This window comes from Chaetodon auriga, chromosome 2 (genome assembly GCF_051107435.1).
Source record: "Chaetodon auriga isolate fChaAug3 chromosome 2, fChaAug3.hap1, whole genome shotgun sequence".
In the NCBI taxonomy this organism is placed as follows: Eukaryota; Metazoa; Chordata; class Actinopteri; order Chaetodontiformes; family Chaetodontidae; genus Chaetodon; species Chaetodon auriga.
In genome coordinates this window covers 13,061,695-13,079,499 of record NC_135075.1, presented here as the reverse complement: position 1 = coordinate 13,079,499, position 17,805 = coordinate 13,061,695, and the positions used below count along the sequence as shown (strand labels likewise).

The following is a 17,805-nucleotide window of genomic DNA, read 5'->3' as shown; positions in this document are numbered from 1 at the left end:
TGTCATGCTTGTTTTCTAATCCTGCTTGGTTCAGCGTAATGTTTTATTCTAGCAATAATACAAGTATTAGTTATACAGTCATAGACCTCGGGGACATTATGCAGATATTATGACTGGCGTGCACATGCATAAGCTGTCTCCCGTTCTCTTCCTCTCTCTTTAAACGCCACACACACTCATGCACGCGCTCCTGCCAAGCACAGCAGCGGTCAGTTCCACACCAGCCACAGAGCGGAGAGGTGATGCAACTGACAGTACAGTAGTGAAGCAATACAGAGAAATGAGAAAATCTCCAGTTGCAATTGATTTCTGCTCAGTTTTTCTTTGCTGAAGGATGAGGATAATCTGGCCCTGATGCGTCAGTGGAAATTACATTTTGTAATGATGAGGGGGAAGTGTGGAAAAAATAACATACTGTATCTGATATCTCAAGTTTGGGTGTGATGAATACATTAGAGCAGTGTTGCTGATGCGACTGACCCCACCATCCTATATGTGTCAGTGGTAATTAGGCGGACTCGCGGCTGCGCTCAACATGGCCATAGTGTGGTGTGTTTATGCCCCCGATGACAGTACAGTATCACAGCTCCCTGCTCTCGCTCCGTGTAGCCCTCCAGTCAGAAGTCTCTACATGTGTGTTGTCGGCTATGCGTGTTTTTTTATTATGTGTGTGTTCAGCTCTCTCTGCTCCTAAGGTGTGGACTGATATATGAGTGTTGGCACAGCAGGACGGCCTTTTTGCCCAAATCCAACGACTCTTCTCTTTCCGTTTGCCTGACAAACATTTGTCATCTTCACCTACTAGGTGTGTGTGTGTGTGTGTGTGTGTGTGTGTATCTCTGTATTTTGTTATGTCTTCTGTAGGTTTCCTGACTCCATGGGACTGGTCTGACCCAGAACTGTCAGATCTATGTCTCTCTTCCACATATACACACTCCAACCCCCCCCCCCCCCCAACACACACACACACACACACACACACACACACACACACACACGTACACACACACACACGTACACACTCGTACACACACACACGTACAAACAAACTGTGCGAGCAATTCAAAATTCAACGTTCTTCATTGTTGTCATTGTTAAAAATACATAAACCCACATCACCTTGGCACCAGTGTTCAAATTTGCCTCAGTAGCGTCATGGAAATGGGACTACTTTGCCATTTTACCACACACACACACACACACACACACACACACACACACACACGCACCCAGGGTAGGATGGATATGTTCATTAGCTACAGAGAATAGAGATTCAGATTAACATGTCAGCCCATTACAGTGCAAAATGCCTTTAATACAGCCCTCAGAGATGGGTTTGCCCATAGACAAATTAGGTTTTAAGCACACACAGAGACCCACGCACGCACGCTTGCACGCACACAGGCTTATATGCACGTGCACGCACACACTCACACACGCACAGAATGCCTACTCCTCTCCTGTGTGAGAAAAATTGTTCCGACACTGTCAAATATAATGTGTTGTGAGGCGAGTGTGTGTGCATATGTGTGTGTAATGCAGAGAGAGAGAGCAGACAGTGGGTGAACACTGTGTGTCAAACAAAGCAGGTCACTGTTGCTCTTCCATCAATATATTTCTGTTACATACTTCCATATTGCTACACCCTGTTATTAAGTGTTGCAACAACGGCTTGGAAAGGTGCCTTTATTAATGGGTCACTCCACTGACGCAGCATTGTGCCTGTTGGGGGACTTGAGAGGAATTTTCAAGATACAGAAATAGTTCGACATTTTGGGAAATAAGCTTTCAGTATGTGCTTTCTTGCCAAGAGTTACATGAGAAGATCGATACCACTCTCACTCACGAGGCAATTAGTTTAGCTTAGCATGACACTGGAGGCAGATGGGAAACAGCTATCCTGGCTCTGTGTTGTGTTTAATCTGTACACAAATAGGAATATAAAAACGACAGTTTGTTTTCTCATTGCTATTTTTATTAATCTGAGCTATTTTTGATGAACAGCTGTTAAATCTCCACTGGTTGCTTGGAGCAGAGGACTTCCTGTAAAGCCACATGTTGGCATTTTTGTCTTGCATGTCGGGGCACAGATTAAAGAAACGATCAGTGACGTGTGGTCAGGGGAGGCAGGGGAGGCAGTGCCTCACCTGTTAAAATATAATAATAAAAAAAAAAAATTTGGCAGAAAGTACCGTGCTGCACTGATTGGTGTTAGTGCAGAGCACCATTGGCGCAATGCACGTCACTGCGTGATCAGCCAAAAAAAAAAACATAAAAATTGTAAAAAATCGAATTTGACCTTATGTTAAATATTCTTTTGTTTTTCTTGCTGTCGTATTGCTGAACAGTGTGGAATTGATTAAAGTATAATTAAAAGCTTTTAGAACAACTAAATGTTTCAATTAAGGTCAAAATTTAAATATAAGCTTCTATTCAGAGATGCAGATTTCAGCGCATGTCTCCTCGAAATGGGAAAACCATCAGAACATACAGTTTAGAGAACTCGAGCAGAGGGAGGTTGTTCCACCGAGCTCTGAGCTTGTTGCTGCTTTGCAGATCAGTGATTTTGTGTTGTTGGCTGTCAGGCACTTCAGCTGGTTCCACATTAAATGGTGTGGCGAATATGTCCAGTTCCTTTGTTTGCTTTTCCTCACACCAAAAGTTTGAAGGAGTTTTCACACTCAGCAGCATATTAAGATGTCATTGCAGGCTTCTGTTCTTGCAGAGGAGGAAAACGCATAGTGTTACCTCTGTCCAGTTGCGCTCACCACAGCTTTTCAAATGTACTTCGTCCAGTGTTAGTAGCTCCACAGCAGCAACAAGGCACTCTTTGTTTCAGCTTCTTAGCGATTAGCTCGCTCAACATAAAAGTTGCCTTCGTAACATCGTCTCTGTCAGAATGTGGACTTGTGAAAGCTGCTTGTTGGCCACACAATCTCTGCAGAAGAGCGTTACCCAAGTGCAGCTCATCCAGCTTCTTTTGTACATATGAATTGCCTGCGGGCCTGATCCAACAGTCTCGTACACAGCCCATAGGCCAGATGTTCCACACCTCTGCCTTAAGGGGAACACCACCAATTTTACTAATCTGAGAAAATAACCCGAGTTATGACATCAGGCTTGTCTCAGCTTGGCCTCCAGACGTCAAGCTATTAACAGAAAGCCTGTGTTCCAAACTGAGGATGCAGGGTTTTAAAGACTTGCATGTTTAGCATGCAGGAAGGATGTCACTGTTTAGTTGCATAGTGGAAATTGTAAAATCCAGCATCTTTGGAATTTATAGTAGAGACTAAAATCAGGATATCTTGGCATCTGCTACTTTGACATAAAGCGTAAGTAATGTTAGCTTTTATGAATGAGTTTGTGCTGCAGCTTAATGGACTGCCAACAGGATGATGCAGAGCAGAGGAGATCACCAGCAGCTTCCCCTGCTCCAGTCAGAGGCCGCCACTCAGAGCACCAAATATTTGTTATTTAAATTTCTTTGTGGGAAAAACACCACAGAAATAACCTCTAATCCTCCGCTTTCCAAAGAGGTGTGTATGTATGTGTGTGTATGTATGTGTGTGTGTGTGTGTGTGTGTGTGTGTGTGTGTGTACCGTCATGATGGGATTTGAGTTTCATGGTGTGTTTGATGGTGTGTGTTGTGATGTTTGGACACCTGTTCCAGTCAGACACAACACTGGTTATTTTTGCCAGCATACAAATACACAGAGTGAAAGACACACACATGCACACACACACACACACACACACACACACACACACACACACACACACACGCACACGCACACACCCCCTCACTGCCCTTCCAAAACAACTGCCCCTTGTTTTTAACTCTCCTCTGTCCACACAGAAACACACACATACACACAACCTTTTTGTATGTTGTGACTTCTCGTTGCTTTACCCTTGTACAGACACATAAACACACACACACACACACACACACACACACACAGACACCTTGTTCACTGAGCGTCTGTGAAGAAGCAGGTCTTAAAATATGCCTTATGTTTATGTGTATGAGCCGCTGTCTCCATCCCTCTTCCTGTTTCATTGTTTCCAGGTTGGTGTATCTTCTCCAAATTCTAAATGTGACTCTAGTTTTTTTTTTTCACTGTTTGTTTCCTTCCATCTTTCCTGTTTGTTGTTTCTCATTTCTCCCTCGACCGTCCCTCCTGTCCTACCTCTGACCTCTGCCTCTCCGTCTATTTCCTTCTCTTTCTATCACACTCTCTCTGTTTATCTAACTCATCAATAACCCAGTGGTCCATTATCTGGTCCCTTAGACAGATCTGGTCCCCTCCTACTCCTGCAGCTGACCTTAGCCCACAGCACAGCACAGTCTATATGGAGAGGGAAGGTGACACAAATTGCTCGCTGTTTAAAGCCCTGCAGAGCACCCTGAGTCTGCGTGACAACACAACAACCAGGAGCTGGTTATTTCCTCATTGAGTCTAAGAGGAGATTTGGTTGTGTTAGACTTAATTAGAAGACATACTGAGATGATAAGAGAAGAGAATAAGAACATGGTGAATTCATGATAAGTAAAAGGTTGAGCAACCTGCATTTTAAGTCAAACAGTCACCAGCGTGTACGAGAATCAATCCAGCTTTCATACAATCACAAAATTTCCCTGAAGCTGTATTAGGGCAACAGGGGCCAGGCATCACCCAGCACTCACCGCACTTAGTGTCAAAACTCACACAGCAAATCGAATGCTCCCTCGAATTCCTCTTCACTTGTTCATCGATGTGACTGTATTTTCTTTGGTCAAAGCTCGTGTGTGGATGCTGATGTTCAGGCAACATTATAGTGCGACGTAGCAGCAGCTGAAAGTCTTGTTTTTGCTGACATACAGTGGTTTAACTTCTCACCTTGCTGCAGTGATGTACAAGTGCACCCCAGGGTGTGCCAGTATGCTGTGACACCCCCATTATGATTCCTGCTATGAGGAATACAGGTTGTTTTAAGATATGCACCCAGGGTTTAAATGTACTGGTGTAGGCCTCATAAAGGACAAAGAAATGGATCATAATCAGCCACAGTATCGCAATGAATAATTATACAAGCCTCATTCCTATTACATGGTAATAGTGGGGTCGACCAGTCGAGAGCAGGGGATTTCACACTACTTGAACCAAGGCCAGCAGAAGTGAGCCTTGCAGGCTTGGTACTCAGCCATCTTAGTTACTGTACTAGAGGTGTGTTTTGCTTACAGGTACAGTGTGAGAGGGAGTGCATGTCAAAGCTAATAGACCTTACACTGCAGAGGAAGGAAGAAGAGCTCCAAGGTCCCCCTGCACTGTGTTTGGAGGTGGCCTGAGCTTATCATGACACACACACATTCAGCAAGGCACAAACACTCTTACTCACATCTGCACCCAGCCAGAAACAAACAGTGACACACACACACACACACACACACACACACACACACACACACACACACACACACACACACACACTGCCTGTGTTTTCTTAAATGTCAGCATGCGCTGTCTACATGTCGTCCTGAGTCTGTGCGTTTGTACGTGCGCGAGCAGCGAGCGTGCCTACGGCTCGTGTTGCTTATGCATGGATGGCTGAGGCAGCTTTGTGCACCATGATAGGAGAATATTGAGGAGGGTGGGCGAAGTCATTCGAAAAATTACCACATCTCATTGGTCTGCTGCTGAAGTCCAAATCTTGTGCTGCGTGTTATGTAAGAGCCAAATTCTGGAATTTGGGTTGATGTGGAGGAAAGTGGAGCATGAAGTGAGCAGCTGAATGTCACCAAGAAACCCTGTAAGATAAGAGAGGGAGAGAGTCAGAGAGAGACACCGAAAGACATCGCTAAAAATGTTCAGACGGGGAAAGAAACACAAGCAGTCCTTCGTCAAGGACAGGCTGTAAACAACCCAAAAGTTTATTATCGAAACCACTACATTTGTATGTGAAACTGAAGTTAGTGCATCTGAAATGGGTGTCCCTCATTTGACAGGCGTAGGCGTGCAGGCATACAACTACGGTAAGTAGTTTAGGTCAAAACCATGTCGAACAGCTTCTATTTCTTGTCACAGACTCTTTCACTAATTTTGCTGCATTTCCAGATTTCAGCAATTTTCTTGGCTCATACAGAGTTCTAGTACTGATTGAAATGACGGTCTAAACGACAAAAATAAGAGCCAAATAGTAATAAATGATCCTTTTCTTCTCATTCCTTTGCCCAACCGTCCGTTTTCATAGACGAGTCAGAGAGCTACTGTCCAAACCCGTGGGCAGATTCATAATTTTGCAAGAGAGAAAGAGACAAACTCAAATAACCCCAGAAGAAGTGAGTCTAATTAACAACATATCTACCTCCCAGCAGCTGACTGACATCACACCTCTCTCTCTCTCTGTGTCTGTCTCTTTCTTATCCTCTCCTCTCCTCCTGCTGCATCATGACAGCTTTACATCATCTGTCAGTCTCTTTTGCTCCACTTCTTAGCAGGTCACTCCACAATCCTCCTTCCTGAGTACGTCGTCCAGTCCTGATTCAAGCATGCCCAGAAAGCTCTATCCGGGTCAGACTGGCCCCTGGCACGAGCTTGTGCACAGCTTTCGGGCCCCTGAGCGCTAATAGATTATTAGTGTGCAAAGCTAGCTCCCCCACGCTGCCATGCAACACCACGGCTTCAGCGCTCCATCTCTCAGTAGCATCCATCCCTCGCTCTCTCCATCCCTCTGCCAGTACCATCTGGCTCTCAGCACCAGGCACATTTAGCTCAGCCGGGCGCCAATTTGTCCCCCTGGCTGCCTGGGAGAGAGAAGGAGAGTGAGGGAAGGAAGAGAAGGAGTGGGAAAGTGAGACAGATACAGAGCATGAGACTTAGCAAAGAGAGACCGAAACAGAATAAGTCAGGAAGAAAAAGCCGAATTAAGCGTATACCTGACGGTCCCCAGCAGCAGGGGACATGCTCTGGTAATGGGAAGAACCAACAGTCAATGTGTATGTGTGTGTGAGTTCCCTCTGCCTGGTAATAAGAGCAGAGCGATTGGAGTTGCAGGACCACCAGAGGGGAAGGCAAGAGTAATGACGGAGGGAGGCAGGGAAGGACAGAATGAGAAAGAGGAGGAGGAGGAGGAGGAGCAGGGGGATGTGAGCTGAAGTTTTCCAGCCAGCAGGTAAGCCCACAGCAGCCCTGCCATGTCTAACAACCACACTATTGGAACTCTGTCAGTTCGCTTTCCCTCCTGTGACTCCCTCAGAATAGAAGATCAGGCGTCAGTGGATGGGAGGGGGCGTGGATGTTGGACTGGGGTTGGGGCGTAGAGGTTGGGGGGCCAGAGTCAACATGAACTTAAGGGTATATGTTCTAAATTTGTAATCATGTGCAAAGACACAGAAGAAAAAGCAAGACAATACATGCAGACAGGCCCTCTCCCAAAAACATACACACACACACACACACACACACACACAAACACACACACGCACAGTAACAGGGGCGACATCTTCTAGACCCCAGTTTTTCCCAGCAAGAGACTTAAGCAGCAGCAGCAGAGGCGGCGGCATCAGAAGCTAAGTCCCCGGCTGGACCCTTAAAGGGATTTAAAGAACTTCAAAATGCTTCATCTGCTCCATGAAATACAGCTTGTCAGTGTCTCACAACATAGCACACACCCCCCGCTGCTGACTGTCAATAACACCCTCATGCACACCCACACACACACACACATGCTCGCGCACCCACAGACAGGCACACACAGAGATTTGAGAGAATGTGGCGGTGCAAGTGAAACGCAGGATTTGGGAGAGGGGCACAGTGGTAGGACAAATATTGCTGTATATGCTGCAGCTAATGGCTCAGATGTTTCTGTATGTGCATCTGCCTGTTAAGTGAAAAGGCTCCAGAGTGCATCATACCTTTTTATGTGTTTATGTGTCGTTGTTTGATCATTTGCGTTAATCCGGTTTCAGGATATGAATCATAAATGTGCATCTGTGAGTGACATTTACCCGTAATAGAAAAAGGTTAATATTTTGGATATTTTTCTACATTAGTAGCCTTTATGAACTGGCATGACTAAACAGCAGAGCTGTGAGTGATATGGAAACTATTTCTCAGGAGTAATGTGTTCAACAATGTGTTTTTCATTCAGCTGAATCTCAGATGAGTAATATAGTGGCTCAAAATAAAGCCTGAGTTAGAAGTGGTTTTTAAAGAAGAAGTCAGTTTTCTTTATGAATTGGTTCATTATTCAGAGTTTTTGCCATCATTTCCATTTGTTATGAAATAGTTTTGCTCCCCAGCTAAATGTTAGACACGAGGACCAGTGACACAGTGACACAGCTGTATAACTCAATTCATGAGCAACATGAGAAGAATAATTTCATCAAATCTATTTTAACCTGCGTTGTTGGTCACTTGGCAGGTTGTCAAAGTTGAGGTGGCTGACATGTTGCTCATTTACACATCAATCAGATTCGGAGCAACATTAGCTGTAATTTTGAGTTAATGCATTTGTTAGATGTGTTTCTGTCCGTCTAACAAATGCAAGTCCGATATTCACTCTCCTTTTAGCTCCGTTTTGCTCTCCACTAACCCCTGAGGGAAATATCTGGCTCATTAGCTGCTAGCTGCTCTATTATGCTGGCCAGCTAGTCGCTAACTTTGCCGCCTGAAAACAGCTGTCTGCTGCAGCTGAAAACAGAGAGGGCTGAGACTGAACCGACTGTCAAGTTGCAGGCTGTAAAACCAAAACAGCTAGCTGAAAAAATGCTAAAATGTTCTGTAGACTGCAGAGCGTCATGATAAGTATCTGTGGGTCTGTCACAGTAAGCGACACCTTCCATGTGACACATGTCGTTTGAGGCTTTGCTAATAGAAAAATATCGTTGAGTGCAGCTTTAACCCTCTTCTCTAAAGCACTTGTTTGGAAGTGATGTTAACCAGGAAGTAGCTGTGCACTGCAGTGGAGTTTGGGTAATAATCAATGTTCACTTTTATTTTCTAATGTAGGCGTGCAGAGTGCATGTTTGGGTAAAGTGTTCATGTAATTAATTGATGGACACTTTAAAAAGGAGCTATTAAACAGATTATGATCATCCGGTCTTATCGCACCCAGTTAGTTACTCCAGGTGTGACGCTAGAGGTGTTGATGTCTTGCATAACAAAATGGTTCAAGTGATGAATTGCCCACACCGAGTCAGCACTTCCTCATCTAGTAAGTGTCCAACTGAGCTGATACATCACACACATGCACAGCCACACATGCACGAACACACACAGACCACTCAGACTTGGATGTCTCACACGGAGAAAGATGCATGTGCTGATGCGAATGTTATCCAGCCCATCATGGCCGACCGGACGCCAGAATACGCTGTGTTGTGAGGATAGGTTTTGATAAATACACAATGACGTGCAGCAACTTTACACTACTGAACAGACGCTATCTGAGGCAGACTGAAACAGCATGAGTTCAATAAGTACGTGGCACTGGAGAGGCTAATAAGATATTTTTGGTGCATGTACATCCAGAGAAAGCTCTCAGATCGTCTCGGCTCGTTATTAAATCAAACCCGTTTATTCAGCACCACCTACAAACATGCCTCAGTTCTCAGCTGCAGTCTGTTATTCATTTACTTCCAGCTCCATTCACAGACACGTGGGTTGGTGCAGACACTCAAACGTGTGTGCACAGTTTTATACACGCACACACACACACGCTCTCCCCCTGTTTCTTTGAATTTTTATCATCTTTGGTTTAGCTTCTTTTTATCGTCTTTGGTTTAATTAGTTTTTGTGTCTAGTTGTTTGTCGTAAAGCCAAAAGAACCTGTTGTTTAAAATCACTCAGCGAATACACTTGAGTTGACTCAGTGACGATCCAATATCCATATTAAGATTACGCGCACGCTGATCTGTCCTCTCTCTTCAAAGTCTCGCTCCCCTCTCTTCTTTCTCTTCCTCAGATTCACTGACTATCTCTCGCGCTCCCTCGCTCTCTGCCTTATCAGTGCTGATGGCTTTAAGCGTGTGTGCTGAGAGGTCTATTAGTTAGCTATCGTTCTGTCAGATAATGCTTCATATCTCTCCGCCGGTTCACTGTACTTACAGCTTTGCTCTGGCGGCATGAGGTGGGAGCACAGCTGCTGGGATATCAGATTGGACCAGAAACTTCCACATTCTGTAAAAACATGCATATTTTTGGATTCAGTCTGTGATTGATTTCAGTCTCTTGATGTCAGCTTGATGAAGCAAAGCTGGATGGATCCCAAATTGTTATTTTTTATTGAGGGGCTTTATTAACATACCGTATCAAGTGGAAGCGTATGTGTGTGCATATGTCCTTTAGCAATTATGTGTGTGCATTGAATTGACCCAAATCAGCTCATTAAAGCAGGAGGTCTGATGAGGCTTCACGTCTTCATAGCAGCTGGAGAATATCTTATCATACCTAAATGTGGTGTGTGTGCATGTATGTGTGTATGCATGCGCATCTTAGCATTGCACTGTTCCAATGGTACTACGGAAACATTTGTTTTGTGGTTGCATTGTAAAGTCCATGTAGTACATCTAATTACAACGCTAATAGCCAGCTCTGCTCCCACATATTGTAATTGTATGAATAACTGACACACACACACACTCACTGTCATCTCTGTGGCCAGCCGTGTCTGTCGATGATGAAGGTCAGTAAGCATTGTGGTGCCCCATTAGAATAATGGGGGTTATGACGTGGCCTGCCTCAGTGCAAGAGGAATCATTCACACTTAGCTGCTCTCCTCCCTCCCTCCCTCCCTCCCTCTCTCCCTCTCTCTCTCTCTCTCTCTCTCTCCCTCTCTCTCTCTCTCTGTCTCTCTCTGTTGCCGTATTCCCCGCACCGTCTCGTCTTGCCCTCAATTCCACACTCCAATAGGCCTTTCATTCACTCGTGCCAGCTCTCACCCACTCTACCTCTTTAGCACAAACACACACACACTTAAAGCACACAAACACTTCAGTTAAGTCAGTGACTTCAGATGCCTTTTAGATGTTTTTGAACACCTTGACCTTTGCACTCATTGTAAGTCCCCTGTCAGTAGAGAATATAAACAAAGATCATAAACGCACTGAGAAAAGCTTGTGACTATTTAATTGGAAATGGCCTGCGGTATATGCAATTGGAAATGGCCTAGATCTGGATAACTATAATTAGGCACCTGTAGTCAGCAGCATTCTGTTTGACTTAAGACTGATGGTAGCTCTGTCTGTTTACCATTAGCATACAGCTCATTGGGCTTCAGTCTATAGGTGCATGCTAATTCTATAGTGTGCTCAAAGAGACCAAGTTTCTTGGCAGCATTTGTAAGACACAGAAGCATGGCCGTCCTTGCATGTAGGAAAAGTTGAATTTGTTCACAAATATCCTTCATCATTCAGTACAGTCACTGGTCGCAATATATTTAGTGTTTGAATGATACTGAAATGGCAATATAATTTAATTTGTATGTTTTTTTCTGTCAGTTTGGCATGACTGGGTGCCGCTAATACGACTACTACTACATGAGTCATCATTGCTGTAGCAAATTAAAAATGTTCCATTGCTGTAATTGGGGGAAAAATCCCAGGATAGTTGCTGAATTCAACCAAAATTTAGCCAAAATCTAAAAGTGAACAGATTTACACTGATGAATGTTGTATCAGGTTTCTACAAGAGTGATGTTCAGCTCATTTCTAGAATTATCTCACTAACACTGTCCAGTACTGCTACCTTTACCTTTCCAAATGTTACAAATTCAAGCTATTTACAATTAGTTCACATTGTATGTAACAGTGTGTCATTATAGAATTAGCTGAGCCGGTCTCTAGATGCCGAACAGCCCTGTATGCACAACCCTGGCAGAAGAATGAATTTATGTGTTTGCCATTTACCCCAGCATGTGACAGCTGTGAGCTAACACCTTTTAAAATTTCATAGGGGTAACATAAAAATTAAATTAAAATTTTAATTGCAAGCGCTGTGCGCAGTAGTGTGGGAGCGAGTGGAGGAGTGGGCATGCACTCATCCCTCCTGCTCAGGTTTAGTGAAGGCTGCTAAAAGCCCCCGCGGAAAGCCGTTTTAATTTTGACACCATTAAGCATGTGTCCTCTTGCAAATGAAGACGGGAAGACAATGGTGAATGGGAGACGGACTGAGACAGAGAGGAAGTGTCTGTAGTTGAGTTACATAAAGGTCATCCTCCACCCCCCCACCCCACCCCACCCTTCACTTCCGCTGCCATCTTCCTATATTCCTCTCCATCCTGTGCCTCTCCAGTTTCAGTCACATCCTTTTGTCATTGTGATCTGTTCATTTTTGCCTTCTCCTATCTGATCCTCCGTTTCCTTTCCCCTTGTCTCATTCTGTCAGCCCTCTCTCAACCAGTGCTGGCATGTCAGCATCTTGTGTCAGCAACGTCTTCTCTTCTCTTCTCTTCTCTTCTCTTCTCTTCTCTTCTCTTCTCTTCTCTTCTCTTCTCTTCTCTTCTCTCTGCTATCTTGCGTGAGCCGGGGTGGGGGGGGGTTACCCTGGAGGGAGCGCACACTCACACACACGCACACACTCACTCACAAACACACACAGTACTCTTTTTATAGTGAAAGGCCTTTATTTGGTATTTGTTTCCTGTTCGCTCTCTTTTAAACACATCTTGTCGTCTGCTGTCTGTTGTTCTGTAACTCTATACTGTTTCCATGGCTGCCAAATTACAGTAATAGACCTCCCTGCTTATAAACAGCTCAACATACTGAAGAGCAAGGGCAAGTGATGATAAGAGAATAGGATATACACTGACGGTGATACAATATTTAATGGAGAGCTCTTACATTGCCTTTATGATTGTTGCTATATCGATATTATTACGTTTTTAATGTTTCATATGATCAGATATTTAATGGAGGGCCCTGCACTGTTTGATCTATCACTTAGGTTAAATAATCAGCCATCCATCCTTACAGCCAGATACAGATTAACAGTTAATACAGCACAACTGCACTTGCTCTTGATTGGCAAACCTCCATAAACAGCTGCTTAAATCCTTCCAGTCTGGCTGATTTAGAGCATTTGAACTGACACGGCCTGGGGAAAGCCTCCGCTGCTCTGCAAGTGAGAGCTGATTCTTTATTTTCATTCATGAAAATAAGCTATAAACAAAGCACTGAAAGCCGACGTCTTTGCCTCCAATGTCAAATAATGGCCGTTTATTACTGACGCAAAGATCATCTAAATTTGTCGTCAGGTTATTTTCATTCCTGTCATCTCATCTCATACCTACGGTGCATCATTGTCATCACACGCGTTCACACCGACACACACAAACATAAAGGCCACACACAACACCCCGTGGGAACAGAGCCAGTTGGAGCTTGTTTAATGCTGACCCAACGGAATATACGTCCGTCCCTCCAGTGTTACTCTCTCACCCAGAGGGCTCGGTGCGAACAAGTCCCGCAATCTCCCACATACATCGACACACAACATAAACTGTGCCTTCATCGATGTCCTGCAGACCCTCTGTCTGTCCTTTCACCTTCTTAACATCTCTGCATGGCAGTCTGTCAGCCAGTCGGACCCCATACATGTTTTTGCGTGTGTGTGTGTGTGCGCGTGTGCGTGCCTGCGTGCGTGTTCACATGCAGACTCAGGGTTTTCTCTCTCCTCCTCACCTCTCAGAGCCCTGCAAATTCAGTCTCCATGGAAACGGGGGGAGGGAGAGGGAGAGGATGATGTTGACTTCCTGACACCTTCTGTCCTGTGGGACACCAACTGTCAGCAACTCCATATGTTTGTGTGTCTGTGTGTGCGTGTGTGTGTGCATGCATATTTTCTCACATGTGATTAATAACATGTGAGGTGTGCCATATCATATCGCTCGCTATAATATCAGTAGAGATTTTAGTGTGATTTAAAGAATTTGTGTCATGATAGCGGCAGTATTCCCCCTTGCTGACATAATGACATCATTCTGTTACACACAGCAACACCAAGCATGGCTGAAAGCCACAGTAAGCCACAGAGTTGGTTCCAAAAAGGGCAGCGACTTCAGTAATGTGGAAGTGGTTTGGTTACAAAAGATCAGATGTAAAACAAACCGCAGTGATATGTAAGAAGTGCGAGAAGACAGTAACAACAAAAGGGGCAGTAAAACAAACTTAATTCACCACCTCAAGCAGAAGCAACCAGTTGAGAACGAGAAGAGCCGAAAATCCCTGGAGGAGAGCTCAACAGCTGCTGTGAGTTCTGAACTAAAATGTTTTTCAGTATTTTGTTGTCATGTCATTGAGAATATCATTACGGCAGAAATGCCTTAAAATATTGTGATATTTTATGGCCATATCACCCAAATCTGAATACGACGTTTTAAACGTCACCTGCATGAGCTTTAAAGTCTTATAGTGCAAGCAGCTACATATGAAAGATAATGTTTTTGATACAAGTTATGTCAGTTTGACCCTTTGAATGGTATTTGTTTGTGTGTGTAGCATGTTTGTGAGTAACGTGTGTGTGTATTCGTTGGCTTCAACCTTCATGGCTGCTTGTTATCGACTGCCAAAGCCGAGCAGCTCAGTGTGTTAGTGGGTCTGGCTGAAGGACTATGTGGAGGAATCCCCTGTTCACTGGGACAGGATGATGAAAGCAGCCATGGACCAGGAGAGAACAAACAGGAGGAAGCTCATGCGGATACTGCGTGGCATGTTTCACACTCTGCTTACTGTCCCATCACCCAAGGCTGAGCAGTTCAGTCAAAATGTGCAGAGCGAGCCTGTAATGCACCCAAAGGTGGAACAACGAGTCACATCTAAGCCTGAGTACAAACAGCCGCTGTCAGGCAGCGTGTGGTTGCGTCCTTTGTGTTGGTTTGTTCTAGACACAGGAAGTGGGGTTGACTGGGGCTGAAATCAAACCTTTTGATAATCGGATATTTCAGTCATTTTTTTAGGCAGGAATGCTAAAAGTTCATTGGTTCCTGTTTTCTGTGATCGCAAAATGAGAAGCTTTGAGTTTTGGACCCTTGATCGGACAAAACAAGCAATTTAAATTGGACTCTGGGAAATTGCGATGGCCATTTTTCTCCATTTTCTGACTTTTAACTTATTAACCAGTTAATCTAGAAAATAATAAGCAGATCAACTGAGAGTGAAAATTATCGTTAGATGCAGTCCTGGAGTCGACGCTGCTCCACCTTACACTTTAACCATGACTTTGATAAAGCACGCGTGCTCAGCCTAACAGACAGAGAAACGACTCAACCGTCAGAGAAATGGCTGCTGCAGGTGAGCCAACAGATGAGGAAGAGCTGGTAGAGAAAAAAAAGATGCCATGTCAGAGGTGTGGGCTTCAGCAAAGATGATAGAAAATCAAAATGAAATTCAATGTATGTACTGATAAAAATAGCTGCGGCTTCAAGAGGAAAGGAGAGCAATCTGACCCATCGCCTGAAACACAATCATGTCATACAATAAGACGAGTGCATGGCCAAGAGAAGAACAGCAACAGAGGTATTTGAAACAGAGCATGTTTATTTATATGGGGGGCATCTTTGGCCTTTATTGATAGTAGACGGTGTTGATAGATATGAAATATGGAGAAAGTAAGCAGTGAAACAGAACACTCACAAACCTGAACGCCATTAAACAGAACGTACAGTACGTCTTCTTTGATTTAAGCAAACTCCCCTTAGAAGATTTCTTAGCAACTGAGTGTGCACATACACAGGAGGTTCACTGCGAGGGCAGAGTCTTATCGCAGGTCTGTTCACAAAGAAAATGTTTGATACATTATTACATTAGAACATTTAGAGGCACTATTTCCATCATCAGTATTAGTACTGTCTTTGTAATACTTGCTGGCTGTAACGACTTAATGGTGTGGGATCAATAAAGTCTTATCTTATTTTTTCAATTAATTGTTTCGTCTATAAAATGAGAAAATGGCCGTCCCATGTCATGTTTTGTCTTATCAACATTTCAAAATTCACATTCGAGAAGCTTGAAAAATGACAATAATTCTCACAGTAGTTGCCGATTGATCATTTGTTGATCAAATAATTGATGATTTGAGTGATAGTTTCAGGTCTGAAGGTAATCGTGATGCAGAGTTCAGATTCAACCAACCATTTTCTCATGTTCCTGCCGTCCGAATGAACGCAGGGCAGAGGAGGAGGAACAGTTCACAAAGCAAACAGGAGCCCAACACAGGAAGTGAAGATGGAGGGAATGTAATGAAGGAAATATAGAAGTTTGAAGATGTTAGTGTCTGAGCTGCTGGATTCATTAAACAGCCGTGGGCTCTGCATCCCTGCCTACCACACCCCAGCGTTGCCATGGATATTAGGCCTTGGCAGCACAGCTGTGTGTGTGCGTGTGTGTTGTTAGAGGTGTGCCAGGATGACATCATACAGTAGCTTGCTGAGAAGGTCTACTGCAGGCACGTTGCATCTACAATATTTATAGACCTCCAGAACAGATGAGCTCACTCAGTCACTCAGTGTGACTGACTTCACTTCACGCACACACAAAGACACACACAAAGAGCAAAGAAGTGGCAGAGAAGTTACTCACGCAATCTGTGCCACACCCACTCGCATAAATATTTCCTCCTCTCTCCTCCATTTTTTTCACCCACCGGCCTTGACGAGTGCACTGCATACAAGTTGACCACACAGACATCAGGGTACACGCAGCGGTGATGAAACTGCAGGCAGAATGACCCTGACGCATTTCAGGATTATTGTTAGCGTGAAAATATGAGAGAACACATGCACAAACACACACAGTGACATAAAAAGTGCCTGTATTCTCCATGAAAATGAGCTGCCACTGTGTGAGTCATAAGGAGAGGGAATGGTACTTTGTGAGGGATTAAACTGGTGGAAAAATAAGGGACTGCTACAGTAACCACTCAGACACACACACACACACACACACACAGTCACTCACATAAACACAATATAGGCACAAACACACGCACTAAATGACCCCATCCCCCTCAAACATGCTCATATTACACACACAGGATTTAAATCCTCATATCCCGAAATAAACAAAATCATTTCTTGGTAGAGCAAATACTGTACATCAGTGTAACAGCAAAGTATGATTGAGAGTGACCACTGCGTGTGTGTGTGTGTGTGTGTGTGTGTGTGTGTGTGTGTGTGTGCGTGAGAAAGAGAGCGAGAGAGTGAGTGACTGAGTGAATGAGCGTGTGAGTTTGAGATACAAGGCTGGAGAGCACCAGAAAGAAAAATCACATTTCATAAATAAATCATCCATGGCCTTGTGATGAATGTGCACACACACACACACACACGCACACTCACAGACACACACACACACAAGGCTGCAATGCTTCATACCATGGCCATCATAGTACAGAACAGATTAGAGGCGAATCATATTTAAAGAGCTGTGTGCTACTCCTGGTCCGTGTGTGTGTGTGTGTGTGTGTGTGTGTGTGTGTGTGTGTGTGTGTGTGTGTGCGCGTGCGTGCGTGCGTGCGTGCGTGCGTGCATGCGTGTGCGTGTGTGCGTGTGTGCGTGTGTGCGTGTGTGCGTGCGCTCATGCTCCTAAGCCGGTGGCAGAGCCGTGCTGTACAGTATGTGTCCTGTTGCCTGGAGCTCTATAGAACCACCACTGAATTTAGCATCTAACATGTACAGTACACATAAAGTCTGAGCACAAGATTTTACATTGAACAAGATTGGTAATTGTAGAAACACGTGTGTGTGTGTGTGTGTGTGTGTGTGTGTGTGTGTAAGTAACTTGCAGAATGTGCTTTATGAATCACCCACCTATAAACATGTGAACATAG

The 17,805-nt window shown here is 44.3% G+C and overlaps 1 protein-coding gene across 5 annotated transcripts in view; it reads left to right on the top strand.

The window, feature by feature from the left end:
• Positions 1 to 17,805, top strand: part of ppfia4 (PTPRF interacting protein alpha 4) — a 55,259-nt gene that overhangs the window by 2,386 nt on the left and 35,068 nt on the right. Inside the window, exon 1 of one of the 5 annotated variants that reach the window (XM_076755254.1) lies at positions 13,901 to 14,228. The exons of the other annotated variants lie outside the window; for them this stretch is intronic. The gene's annotated coding sequence lies outside the window, so the exon portion shown is untranslated. Of the gene's footprint in view, positions 1 to 13,900; positions 14,229 to 17,805 lie in introns of those variants that run through there. 5 annotated transcript variants of the gene reach the window in all.